Raw genomic sequence first — 14264 nt, 5'->3', positions numbered from 1 at the left:
TGTTAAAGATCATGACCTTGGTCTTGCGAAGGTTGACCTCTAAATCATGGGATAAACAAAAAGCCTACAGTGCATCCAAGTGTCGTTGGAGCGCCTTGGGGTGTGGACGACAAGAGTGCCATGTCATCTGCATAAAGAAGAATCCTGATGATGATCCTGGTAAGTGAGCAACCGGTCCCTCGGAACGCCCCCATGAAAGTCTCAAGCTCATCGATGTAGAAGCCAAATAGGGTTGGTGATAAGGGACAACCCTGTTTGATCCCTATGGTACTGAAGATCTCATCTGTCCAACTTGCACCTGTTCGAACTCAGCCTGAGACTTTCTCATAAAGTGCCATGACTGCCCAGATGATCTCCTGATCAAATCCCAGTGTCTGTAATGTAGGCCATCTCTTGGTGGTTCTAGTGATGCCCTATAGGCCATGGTATGTGCCTTGTAGGCATAAATATAGGCACTTGTAGTGTTAGTGCCTTTTAGGCCACATAGGACACTTAGTACTAGGTCTAGGTACAAGTACCTTGTACTCCTTTTTTCACCTATCCTAGTTGACGTGACGGCTGAGACTCGTGCGACTCTTTGCTACCTGCACTCTCTCTTTCATTCGATCCTACATGTAGGCGTGTGATGAGACGAGCTCGAGGTACTGTGTTAAAGGCTTTGCGGAAATCCACAAAGCAGCAATATACCCTCTCCTTCCGTGATTTGGCCTCCTCAATGACACTCGTGAGTGTGAGTATGTGATCCATAGTCCCATGGTCTCGCCTGAAAGCCGGCCTTACCCTCTGTTGTGAGCCCTCTCATCTCTGCGAATAGGCTGACCGACGCATCCAATACAGCTGCATAGATCTTGGACATCACATGCCCAATCATGATAGTCTTGTAGTTACTCGGGTCCATGGGATCCCCTGCCTTGTGGATGGGGGTGATGGTGTTGAGTGTCTAAGTGCGGGGGAAGCCAAGGCAAACAGCGCCATTGAATAGCTTTGCAAGGATTGTGGCTAACGTGTCGATCCCATATGCGATAAACTCAAGCATAGCCCCTCGTGATCCTTAGCTCGGCCATTGTGCAGTTTCAATGTTGCGTCCTTGACTCCCCCTCTGGTGAGCAACATGCAAGTGGTGGGGCGAGGTGTGTGTATGAGATCTGGAGTGGGCTGGTGTGCGACATCATAAAGATAGTGTGCATACGTGTGTCAGACTCTCGTGTCGGTGAGGGGTGATGGAGACCTACACTCAAGGAATCTCCGCCAAAAATCCTTAGAGTTGCTGCTGTACAAGATGTGCAGCAGCTCCTCCTCATTTCGACGAAGAAATGCCTGCTTCTTTCGACTGTACGAGATGTCGGTACTTGCGTACCGTGTCTGGTGTGTTCAAGAGGTGACATCTGGTTTCAAGTTGGAGCTGTCGGCGATAAGCCTTGCACTCCACATCGTACCAGTTGTTGCAGGGTAGAGAACCAAGAGGTGGTGGTCTAGTGGACCGTGTGGTGTGGGGAAAGATTTGGAGGACAGCCTCGTGGAGTGTGCGACTAATCAGAGTAGCACGGTCCTCTATGAGTGGTATGTGATCGATGTAGGTTAGGAGTATGTTTAGGCGTCCAGAGTAGGCCGGTGAGAGGCTGTGATCAAAGTGTATGTTGTGGTAGGTGTTGTGCTTCCTATGCGGTGTGTGGTGTGGCTAAGCGTGGGTGGCGATAGTGAAGAATTTGTATGTGTGATCAGCTCCTGGAGGGAGTGGTGCTACGGTGAAGTCGGTGATACATGAAGTGAAGGTAGGGGATCCCATGATGTAATCTACTACACTAGTGCCCCCCCCGTGTGGGAAGCAAGTAAAACCACTTGAGGAGGGCCATAGGTCAAGCCCGTTGTAGATGATGAGATCATGCATCCAGCCTAGATCAAGTAGTGCGTGTCCATATGGTGTAATAGGCCCGTGTCGGTCCGATGAGGTTCCTGGTCATACCTGCTCCGTCTAGGTCCATGTCTGGTAGCATGATAGAGTCGTCTCGGAAGTCCAGGAGTGGTGCCTGGCGCGTGCTTGTCCTGACGTTGAAGTCCCCAACAAGGAGAACTTACCCGTGGGCTGAAAGGTTTGGGATATCCTGATGTAAGGGTGCATATGGCGATGTCTCACCCTCCTCTCGTGCCACTCTGGCGAAGTGGGATGTGTCTGGCGAGAAGTAGCATATTGCTATGAAAAGGTCACAGGTGTCTGTGCGTCGGATCCGGATCCACATGGATCGGGAGTGTGCGTCCTTCCTCTCAATGGAGATGGCTCCAGCGAGGGAAGACCTGTACAATACTGCGACCCTGCCTGATCCTCGGACTCCTCCTGTATCCCTCGTCTCATCCCTGAAGGCTGACTCCCATGTGTAGCCACTGACTATCGGTAGTGGACGCTCTGGGCTCTGGTTTGTCTCCGTGTAAAAGACTATGTCTCGTTCTGTATAAGACTCCGAGAAATTTCCTGGGTCTGACCATAAGGCACCATTACAGTTCCAAATGGTGCAAGCTAGGGTCTCGGAAACGTGAGTCTCATAGGCCCCGTCCCCCTAGGGGATACGGGTGGGAGCCCGACGGGTGCGAGTCAACAACCTACCATCTCGGACCACGGTCCATTTTTCTTCCTTGCGGGCAACATCCCGCTGCAGCAGAAGAACTTGTCGCTTCTCAATCTGTAGTGGTGTCAAATCCTCGTCCATGGACAGGGTGGGATGCTCTCGTAGAGTGGCTCGGCGTTGGAGTGTCACTAGTTGAGCATGTGAATCTTTGAAGCGAATGACTAGGGGCTGCTCTCGGTTGGGGTCTCTCCCAACACGCCATGCTCCCTCTATGCCATGCTCTCGGGTGGGGACAGCATGATTTGGGCGGGGGAGTGGTATGTAGGAGTAGCGAGGCCAGACGAGGTGATGAAGGGTGGTTGACTGAGAGGTAGAGGTGATACGAGGGGAAAGTACCGTGGAGCCGTGGCCGGTGGGGCCAGTGGTGAGGCTACTTGAGAGGAGACCTGTGATGATGATGTAGAAGGAGGGGAGGAGAGAGGTGGCGTAGATGATGAGGCAGATGATGGTGGTGGTAACCATAGAGGTCGAGGATGTGGTGAGCGGCATGGGCTTTGGGTGGGCCCCTTTCTTTTGGGCCGCGGTGCTGTCCACTGTCAAACCGCTCCGGTTGCTGCGTTTGTTGGAAGTCCTCCAGACTGAGTTGCTTTTGTGTTTTCCCCTTGTCACCGTTCCCCTTCCCCATCCCCACGCGTATGTAAATTTGGACTGAAGCGTCTCCCGCCTAGTCTCCTGTCCTCATCCCCCTATTCCCTTCATTATGGGGGAGGCAGCAGTGGGCAAAGAAGGGATTGTAGGAGGTCGGAGCTGCACACACGGAAAAAAAAAAAAGTTGCAAGCGGGGGGCCCCTCCCAAAAAAAAAAGAAAAGAAAAAGCTGAGCGAGGGGGGGGGGCTGAGTGAGGGGTAGCAGGGGGGGTAGCGGGGGGGTAGCGAGGGGGTAGCGGAGGGGATTCAGCGAGGGGGTAGCAGAGGGATTCAGCGAGGGGTAGCGGGGGGGGTAGGGAGTGGGTAGCGAGGGGGTAGCAGCGAGAGTTTGCAGTGCGTCCCTTGCACACACATATGTCATTCTAGATCATCTCATACCCGGATAGGGTAAGGGAGTATGGTATGAATGAGGTGTGCAGACAAGGGTTACGGCTTAGGAGGGGCTTTGATGTTGATTTTCATGTGCCACTAGATGGTTTCATACATGAGGTGCGTCCATTGATCACCTCCCTTCATATCACCCTATGCATGACATTGTAGGAGACCCATTGCATAATTAGGCTGGATTCGAGAGGTCGTAAGTCATATGCTCTCCCATATAAGGGAAGAGGTACACACCATGTGATGTCATTCTGGGAGAGTTTGCAGCCAGTCCCTTGCACACACATATGTCATTCTAGATCATCTCATACCCAGATAGGAAGGGACTATGGTGTGAATGAGGTGTGCAAACAGGGGTTACAGCTTAGGAGGGGCTTTGATGTCTATTTTCATGTGCCACCAGATGGTTTCATACATGAGGTGCGCCCATTGATCACCTCCCTTCATATCAATACTCTTTTGATGTACCTACCCTATGTGTGACATTGTAGGAGACCCATTGCATAATTAGGGACGTCTTATGGCAGGTATATAATCAGCAGACATGGGTGTCCCTGATGCAACTCCATGCCACCTAGATGGCATTTTACAAAGAACACTGCATCTTACTAAGGATGGGTTCACTCAAATTTAAACCACCGGTCTACTTGTAGGTTCACCTTACATGCAGTTTGGATGGTCATGGGCTAGCTTTGGATATCATCTCATAGATTCCACATTGTTGGATGAGGTTACACAAGATCATCATGAGGGACTACGCATTGAGTTCATTGTATACGGGATAGATACCTTGGTGCTGATCTTCACAAAGCTCTTCAATGAAGCGGTTTGCACAGGCTTCCCACACACTTGGACCCTTAACACCATCGCACCCATACACAAGGCATGGAGATCCCATGAGTCCTGAAAACTACAAGACCATTATGATTGGACATCTTATGTCCAAGATTTATGCATCAGTACTCGACGACGAGGTTAGCCTAGTCGTAGAGCTTCAACGATTTAGAGCCAAGGGACAGGCAGGCTTCCCGGTAGTGCATGGGACCATGGACCATATACTCACACTCAGGGGGATCATCGAGGAGGCCAAGGTACGGAGACAGAGGGTGTATCATTGCTTTGTGTATTTCCGCAAGGCTTTTGACACAGTGCCGAGAGCCTGACTCATAAAACACATATAGGAATTGGGATACCATTAGGAGATCCTTTGGGCAGTCATGGCACTTATGCAAGAGTTTTTGGTAGGATCGTGACTGGTGCAGGGTGGACAGAGGAGATCATGAGCACTATTGGGGTCAAACTGTGAGAAGTGTAGCGGAAATGAACAGGAGAGAGAGAGAAAGAGCACGCCTCACACACACACACCACACTGAGAAGGAGAGAAAGGCATAGGAGAACTGCAAGTGATTTGGAGAAGAACCCTGCTACAACTGGGGGGAAACCTCGGAACCAACAGGCTGCTCGAGAGCTCAGACATGCAGCTCAACGACCACGAGGACGGGAGCACAAGGGAGCTGAAGAACTGCTCCACTACCCTGCTCCTCAGATGCTACAGTGGGCTGGCTCTGCTCCTCTGCAGACACCGGAATGAACTAAATGGGGAGCACATGTGGGGGGGGCCTAGATATAGCTCCCCAGCCTCCTAGTTTTTTTTTTGTGCGCAAAAAGTAGTGCTAGTTATATTACTTGAAAGCGAGAATACAAGAAGGCCTAAAGGTCAGCGGGCTGTAATCACAAAACGGATTCAGCCCGAGGAGTCAAAATGCTAAATACAAGCCCCTTAGGGCATAATCATCGGAGAGTGGACAAACAGCCACGGTGGAGGGGCGTAATGCCACTGAAGACTCTGAGTGGAGTGCTGGAAGAACAACTCCCGGTGGTCCCAGTCGCGAAGGAAATGTCGTCTCTTTTCCTTCCCTGCCCGGGACTCTCCCTGAATCTGATCCCACTGACCCTTGAGAGTGTGAATGATCGTGCTCCAGATATCTGCTAGGGTCTAGGTAGTAGAAGTAGTCTGAGCTCCTACAGTCTGCGCGCATCTGGAAGTCCAGATATGCCAGCCTGCGATGCTCCCTGTGATCTCCCAAACTAGGTGCCGAGGCATCGCTCCTGCATCTGTCTCTGTCAGATGCCAAGGGAAGCTGTCCACGTATGCCCAGGTGGCCTGCGTGATGAAAAAGACGGGATCCTGTCTAGAGAACTCATAGGCCAAGTGATGTCCCGGCTCAGTGCTGCACCAGCAAACGGCTCCCCAAGTGATCGGTCCTAGCTCGGGTGTAGCCCTCGCTAAGATCCCCATGATTCCCTTCCAAACCGTCTGCGCATGCGAGCAGCTCCAAAGGCAATGCTTCAGGGACTCCTCCTCTTGAAAACACATCTGGCAATGCCCCTCCTGCCCCATCTGTCTCAGCCAGCTGCCAACTGGAAGCCCCTTGTGTGCCACCATCCAAAGGAAGTAGGAGATCTTCCTCGGACGCCAGCTAGCCCAAAGAGTCTTCCAGAAAGTGCAAAGAAAGACCAAGGATATCCCCTGGGCATACCACCTATGTGCCTGTGTGGGTAGCCCACGCTGGAGAGCCCCAAGAGCACGCCGACCCGTGCGTGCACTGTAAGAAAAGAAGGGGGTAGGGTTCTCTGAGGTCTCCGATGGTGGCCAACGCCACTCCCCCGGGTCCCACTCCACCTCTGACAAGGAACGGCCCTCCCATATCAGGGGGTCTATATGGGAATTCCCTTGCAGCCCTACAATGCGAAGGCGCTGCCAGGGAAGCTGGGGGTCGATCACGGCCTCTCTGCTCTGTAGGCGACTGTCATCATTGATGGAGAAGTGTACCGAGGAGTCCGAGAAGAGGCCTGCCACCACCAAAGGAATGCCTCGTGGAGTGAACTGTCTTAGCCACCTCTCATCTCTCGGGAAGAGCTGTCCGGTGACTACGGGAATCCTCCAACCTGCAGGGATGGCAGCGTCAATCTCCGCGTGCCGAGCCTGGATCCCACGTGCCGTACCTACTGTTGCTGCCAGCTCGCCTGGGCTCAACTGACTGTAGACGTCCCTCCAAACCCGGAGCGAGCGCGCGGGCCCACGCGCCCAGAGCGGCCAAGGGATATGGGATCTCTCTCCAAGCTGACGACCTGTATCATCTGTCACTTGGCTGCTCCAGATCAGGGGCTGTTTGTCTATCTCCTCTCGGCAGCTAGGGGGAACCTGGGAAAGGCTGTGTTGCAACTTCCTCCAGACCGAGATGAGGCTACGGAGGAAGGGGGAACGGGGCTGAGTCAAAGGAGCTGAAGTGAAGATCCATCGGATGGAAGGCTGCCAAACACCCCCTCTCTGGGGAGTACACGCACTGAGACCATCCTGTAGCAAGAGCTTCCACGTCTGCCCTCCTGGGGTCAGACCGCGGATGACTAGCTTGCCAAGAAGTGCCTGACTCTGCAGTTCTGGATCTATGATGCCGAGGCCGCCCTCTGCCTGGGGGAGAATGACCGTCTGCCAGGCGACCCTAGCTCTGGTGGTGCCGGAACTGTCTGAACCAGACCATAGGAAGTTCCGCACCAGTCTCCTCAGCTGGGCTATGCAAGACCTCGAGAAACACCAGCAAGAGGCCACATACCAAGCAGTGGCAAGAAGGACCTGGTTGACCACAAGGGCCCTGTGTGCCAAGGAAAGCCGAGCCGTGCTCCAGAAAGCATGCTTTCGTCGTATGGAGGCTAGGACCGGCAAGAACTGCTGAGCCGGTGTGATGTCCAGGCCTACCTGGAATCCCAGGTAACGTGTCGTCTGTCCTTTAGGGATCCAGCGAAACCCCAGGAAAATACCCCACTGTTAGCTGGCTCTCGGATCCGTAAGAAAACCAACTGACTTATGCCAGTTGATTTTCGCTCCAGCCACAAGGCAAAAAATCTCTAGGGACAGTCTCACTCGCTCCAGTGACTCGACATCATCCTGCACATATAGGGCTCCCAGCCTCCTAGTTGGCTAGCATAGGGCAGGGCCAACCAGCCTGCTCATGAGGGCTGACCCTCAGCCCTAGGGGCCGAATCCCATAAAGGGCTGTCACCCTTCAAAATCACCCTTTGCTGGTCATCTGAACAGTCCACTCCTCGCACACGCTCCTCCTTAAAGACACCTCCGAACAGCACCCTAAAACTCCTCTCTGTGTTCTGGCTCAACACTCCCTCTGCTCCTTTGTTCTCAAGCCAACCATGGCTCTGATACCATGTGAGAAGTGCAGTGGAAATGAACAGGGGGGAGAGAGAGAGAGAGAGAGAGAGAGAGAGAGAGAGAGAGAGAGAGAGAGAGAGAGAGCGCCTCACACACGCACACCACATTGAGAAGGAGAGAAAGAAGAGAAAGGCACAGGAGAACTGCAAGTGATCTCTCGAGAAAAACCCGGCTACAACTGGGGGAAAACCTTGGAACCAACAGGCTGCTCGAGAGCTCAGACAGACAGCTCAACAACCACGAGAATGGGAGCACAAGGGATTGGAAGAACTGCTTCACTACCCTGCTCCTCAGATGCTACACTGGGCTGGCTGTGCTCCTTTGCCAGACACCGGAATGAACTAATGAAAGCACATGTGTGGGGGGACCTATATATAGCCCCCTAGCCTCCTAGTCGGCTAGCATAGGGCAGGGCTGACCAGCCTGCTCATGAGGGCCGACCCCTACAGCCCCCAATATAGGGCTGTCCAGGCCCTAAGAGAAGGCAAACCGCCCCCCCCCCCCCCCCTCAAGAAAAGGAAAAAAAAAGGGGCTATATCCAGACAAGGTGGCCGACTTGCAGTTCGGCCCACCCACTGCTATGCAGCCCACAAAAAGGGGCCCATAGGAGGCACCTAAGGGCAGCAAAGTGAGACACCCCTGCTCGCACAATCCTGCACCCCACCTGGGAACCTCCATGGCCTGTGTGGCACCACATGAGGCATTGGAAACCACACCTACTCTCACGGGGGCGGGCACACCCACAACATAGGTCCTCACTCATCTACCCTAATGGGCGGCACACCCACAAGCAGGGCCCTTTTCTCTCTCTAGGTGACATTAGAGATGTTGACCTCTAACACCCCCTCTGAGCTCCTGGATGGAATAGACGCCAACGAGCTAGGTGTGCTGGTGGAACAACTGTAGGAATCCATCGTGTGATGCTCCACCACTGAAGACCGCCACAGGTATTGTCAAAGAAGTCCCCACATGGCACGAATACCGCCTCAGCACGATCACTAGAAACCTGGAACTGTTGCTCCCAGGCCACTAGGGCTAGGAACACTCGTGGTTTGGTAATGATATACTGGGTGATTTGGAACAACAGTCCAACTACTTGGGCACTTGTATCTTCGAGCTAGATAGACCCCTCTGAAGCCCCCTCTCAAGGCCAAACTGGTACACTGTCGCTAGATCGATGAACTTGAGTGCTTCCCGCATTGGCAATCTATTGACCCATTCGGATCTCCAGCAGCATCAGACAATAGGTACAGTAGAACACTAGGGCCAAACTAGTACACTGTCGCTAGATCGATGAACTTGAGTGCTTCCCGCATTGGCAATCTATTGACCCATTCGGATCTCCAGCAGCATCAGACAATAGGTACAGTAGAACACTAGGAGACCCCCTCTGGATCTGCTAGGTCATAACGTCCAAACATAATTGAAATTGGTAACATACTGCCATCTGAGTCAACGGGAACAACTCCTTGTGGCTCGAGGTCTTGTTTGAAAGCGTGCCTCGATAAATGACTCCCTGCTTGGTGCACCTGATCGGTAGGTCCTACTACCACAAACAAGCAAGCAATCCTCCATTTGGATCTGGAAAGCCTGTTGGCAACGCTTGCCTCGTGCTACTAGAAGGCTGGAGTATACGTGGTCGCTGCAGTAACACTATTGGCCAATTGGTCACTGGAACCCTCAAAGTTTCTTTGGGGACATTGATGCCAATAATGACCTTTCTGGTCACATCGGTTACACGTACGGGATGCCTTGAGAGCTTCTTGTTCCTCAGCTATCAACTGCTTTCTGCCTTTTTAATCAGCTTTCAAAGCCTTGGGTTGACTGTCATAGGTACGGGTGACGAAGCGCTCCTCTTGGTCAAGCACCATGGGGACCAATTGCTCCCAAGTCAACTCATTCACCCTACCACTAGTGATCTAGGATGAATAGAAGGCCTCGTACTGAGAGGATAACTGGGACATAAGAGATATGGCCATGTCCTCTGATGAAATCTGATTCCCTGCCTGGAGGATCTTCTGCTGAAGTTCTTGTAACTAGTTGATGTGGTCCTGCATCAATGAAGACTTCTTGGGATCCAACAACCGCCTCTGGACCTCCAGTGAAACCCTCTTCATGGGAGAGGTTCGATTATACATGGGTGCCAAATGCTCCCATATACTTTGTAGACACTGTCATGTGCTTCATGTGATTAATTATCAGAGGAGTATAAGAAATATCAATGATCTTACCCTGGCATCGACACGGTCCTAGAGCTGAGACAGGGTCTCGGCCTCCTTCTGCTCTAGGATGCCAAGGTCCTTCGCCAAGGGATTTGGTCGGGCAACACCTATCAAGATGAAATCTGCCAGGTCATATGACTCTAACACAAACTCCCATCATCACCCGCTAGACGCTATAATTGAGCCCATCCAACTGCCGATCAACCGGAGACATGGGCACATTGGAATTCTAGTCTTGTTCTCTGCCATCTCGGTCATAGTCGCCATGTCGGAGTGCAGAGGACGATGAACTGAAAGAGGTGGTGGATGGGATGGAAGGGAACTGAAGGTTGAAGAAAGGAGAGGGTTGGAGAAGAGGATGAAGGGGCTGACAGCCCAATGTACCTTCACACCTCGCTATCCGTCCCTCGGTAACACCTCCTCTCTGATCTGAAAACACCCTTCAAAGTCACCCTTTGATGGTCACCCGAACAGTCCACTCTTCGCACACGCTTCTCCTCAAAGACACTTCTGAACAGCACCCTAAAACTCCTCTCTGTGTTCTGGCTCAACACTCCCTCCGCTCCTCAGGTCTCAAGCCAACCGTGGCTCTGATACCAGAAATGAATGGGAGAGAGAGAGAGAGCACACCTCACAACGCACACCACACTGAGAAGGAGAGAAAGGAGTGAGAGGCACATGAGAACTGCAAGTGATCTCTGGCCGCTACAACTGGGGGAAAACCTCGGAACTAACAGGCTGCTTGAGAGCTCAGACAGAAGCTCAACAACCACGAGAATGGGAGCACAAGGGAGTGGAGGAACTGCTCCACTACCCTGCTCCTCAGATGCTACACTGGGCTGGCTCTGCTCCTCTGCCAGACACTGGAATGAACTAATGAAAGCACATGTGGGGGGGGCCTATCCTAGTCGGCTAGCATAGGGCAGAGCCAACCAGCCTGCTCATGAGGGCCGACTCTCAGCCCTAGGGGGCGATCCCTACAGCCCCTCATATAGGGCTGTCCAGGTCCTAAGAGTAGCCCCCCCCCCCCCCCAAATAGGGGCTATATCCAGCCAGGGTGGCCGACCTTCAGGTCGGCCCCCACTGCTCTGCAGCCCACAAAAAGGGGCCCATAGGAGGCGCCTAAGGGCAGCAACGTGAGACACACTTGGTCACACAGCCCTACACCCCACTTGGGAACCTCCATGGCCTATGTGGCACCACATGAGGCTCTAGACCACACCTACTCTCACAGGGGGCAGGCATACCCACGACATAGGTCCTCACTCATCTACCCTAGCCTCACTCACTGGGCGCGCACACCCACAAGCAAGGCCCGCTCTCTCTCTAGGTGACATCAGGAGATGTTGACCTCTAATACAAACAACTTTGTTCGGCCTTTACATAGATGAGCTTTATTGGGACCATAGGAGGGACTGATTGCTCTCTAGCCTGATCCTTGCTTCAGATACTTCTATATGCAAATGATGTGGTCTTGCTATCTTGCTCAGCAGAGGGACTACAATGACACCTAGATACACTTCATACTTGTGAGACACATGAATTGAAGGTCAACCTTGGTAAAACCCAGGTCATGATCTTCAACAGATCTCGGGTGGCCATGCATAGGGAGCACTTTACCTTGGATGGGTTGCTAGTGGAGGTAGTTGCATCCTACACACACCTGGGGGTTCTGTTCTCCGGCCTGATTTTTACGATGCGACCAGCACTGCATGCTCGGCTGAGTAGGGGGTACATTGAGTTGGCTAGAATTGAGTGACAATGCTTTCATTCTCAGGAGCCTCAGACCAAGTTTCTCCTCTTCGACTTCCAAGCATAGTTAGGGGAAACGGAAACGGGGAAACGGGGAACGGAAACGGAAACGTTTCGGGATTTCTGGGAGGGCTGAAACGGGGAAACGCCACGTCAGCAAGGGAGGTTTACAAAAGGGAGTTTGGAGATGAGAACACACACATTTAGAATGCTACAGCCTATAGCCTACCTGTAACTTAAAATATAGTGCATAATACTTACCACATGGCACAATGTCACTTAGAACTTAGAAGTTAGAAGTTAGAACAAGTTACAAATTATAACTTAGAACTTGGAGCTTAGAAGTTAACTTAGCAGTGAGCAATACATATTACAAATATAAATGACAAATCTGAAATCAATGAGAAAAGTTGAAGATTGACAAGTTACAAAATGCCAAAGGCAATATAATATATGATTCATATATTATTATGTCTCATTGTCAAGAGTCAAGACTCAAGACTCAAGAGTCAAAAGTACAAAATTCAGATTCCCAAAAGCCTAGGCTCTAAGCCTTAAGGCCAACCGCTACATCACTGATGATATGATCAAAATCCATAATGTAGATTCTCGAATCTAGATAGCTCAGCTGCTCAAGAGTCCTCCTCCTCCTCCTCCTCCACTGCCATCTCCTCATCGTCGTCGTCGTCGTCATCATCCTCCCCCTCCTCATCATCATCAGTGAGGGTGTCATCAGGCTTATGAAAACCAATGAACTTGTCATGAGTGTACTCTTGTCTCATCCTGTTAAGCAAACGCAAGTTTGCATTAACAAAGACAAGATCGTTCGCCTTGTGTGCTTTGAGACGGTTCCTCTTCTTTGTATGGATGTGGGCAAAGCTGCTCCACATGCGCTCACAAGAGGAGGATCTACAACCCTGGCTGAGAATCCGAATGGCAAGCGCTTGCAGCTGTGGGGAATCAGCTCCATAATCCTCCCACCATGTAACAGACCCAACTCGAAATCTGAAATTTGAAAGATCATAAAATTCAGATATATGGCAAAGCTCATGAAATCTGAAAATTATGAATCATTAAATAGTAAAATTTAAGAATTTAAATGAGTTGAATTACCTGTCATGCTGGGCATCTGGCCATCCAAATATGCCCTCCTTATTGCGGTAATTGGCGAGCTGGTCCTTCACTGTCCGGCGAGCCTCTGGCATTTGCACCATCTTCTGAAGAGTGAGGTTCCAACCACGGACCACCTCTGCATCACTTTGTTGTGCAGTTGCCTTGTGTTGAAACTCTGGGTCCAACACAAATGCAGCCGCATGAATGGGAGTAGTACTGATTCCACCTAGTCACAGCCAACTCCTCCAGCTCTTTCAACCTGTGGGGATCTTTCTCTAACACTCTGATATTTTCTATCATGCGATCCATCCCCTCATATACCTTGCCAATAAAAGGCATGTCTCCATCAACCTTTTTTAGCAACAAGACAATCGGCTTACACAAGTCATACAAGTGTGATGCATCAGCCCAAAAGTCATCGCTGCCTATGCACAAATCGTACACCAATATCCCAAGAGCTTGCTTTGAAGTGGGCCATGCATCCCACTGTGGGCTTGCCACAACCTGCTTAAGAGCAGGTCTCATTTCAATGAGTCTGCGAAGCATCACATAATTGTATGCAAACCTTGTCTCTGCATACTTCAAAAGCTCCTTCCTTGCATAGGTGCGATACAAAGAGAGAGAAAAATGATGGCGTGTAATGAACCCAACTATCTCTCTTGCATTATCAATTACAATTTTTACCCAAGGTAATTTGCCAATGTCTTTCAACAAATTATTCAAACAATGGGCAACACAAGAACTCCATTGAATATGGGGGTACCTTTGTTCCAATAATGCACCTGCAGCCCTATTGGTATTTTCACCATCTGAAACCAACTGCACAACATTAGACGGGCCCACATACTCCACTGCATCTGCCCACATCTGCATCAAAACATTTGCTGTTTTTGGTTGTACTCCGCACTCTATGGAGTGTATGTACAAAGAAGATCCTCTGCAATATGCCAAAATACCCTCTAGTGATCGACTACGTACATCACTCCAGCCATCTGCTACCAAAGTGACCCCATACTTAATGCCATTTCTCCTTAACAGGCTGAATGGCCTCATTAACTGCCTTCACCTCATCCTCTAGAAGCTTTCCCCTCAATGCATCAAAAGTGGGAGGGGTGTATGTGGGCCCAAAGGCTGTAATTTCAGTCACCATCTCCTTGAAATAAGCAGACCGTGCCACATTGAAACTAATCCCATTCGAGTAAAAGAAACGGGCCACGGCTGCATCTACCTGTGCCTTCCTTTGTGGATGCCATGCAGTATAAAGAGTGCTTTGCCTTCGTGTAGGTGGGAGAGGTGAAGGAGA

At 51.1% G+C, this 14264-nt stretch overlaps 1 protein-coding gene and 1 pseudogene across 1 annotated transcript in view; one reads left to right on the top strand and one right to left on the bottom strand.

Annotated features, from left to right (window-relative positions):
• Positions 1–14264, top strand: part of LOC147894362 (Haloacid dehalogenase-like hydrolase (HAD) superfamily protein) — a 74300-nt gene that overhangs the window by 57363 nt on the left and 2673 nt on the right. The window lies entirely within an intron of this gene.
• On the bottom strand, positions 12325–14219 carry LOC147894363 (uncharacterized; annotated as a pseudogene).

The sequence above is a fragment of the Dipteris shenzhenensis genome, chromosome 14 (assembly GCF_047967505.1).
Source record: "Dipteris shenzhenensis isolate YYH24624 ecotype China chromosome 14, Dip_SZ_1.0, whole genome shotgun sequence".
NCBI lineage: Eukaryota > Viridiplantae > Streptophyta > Polypodiopsida > Gleicheniales > Dipteridaceae > Dipteris > Dipteris shenzhenensis.
The sequence above is the reverse complement of the archived record's forward strand: the minus strand, read 5'-3'. Positions and strand labels throughout refer to the sequence as shown.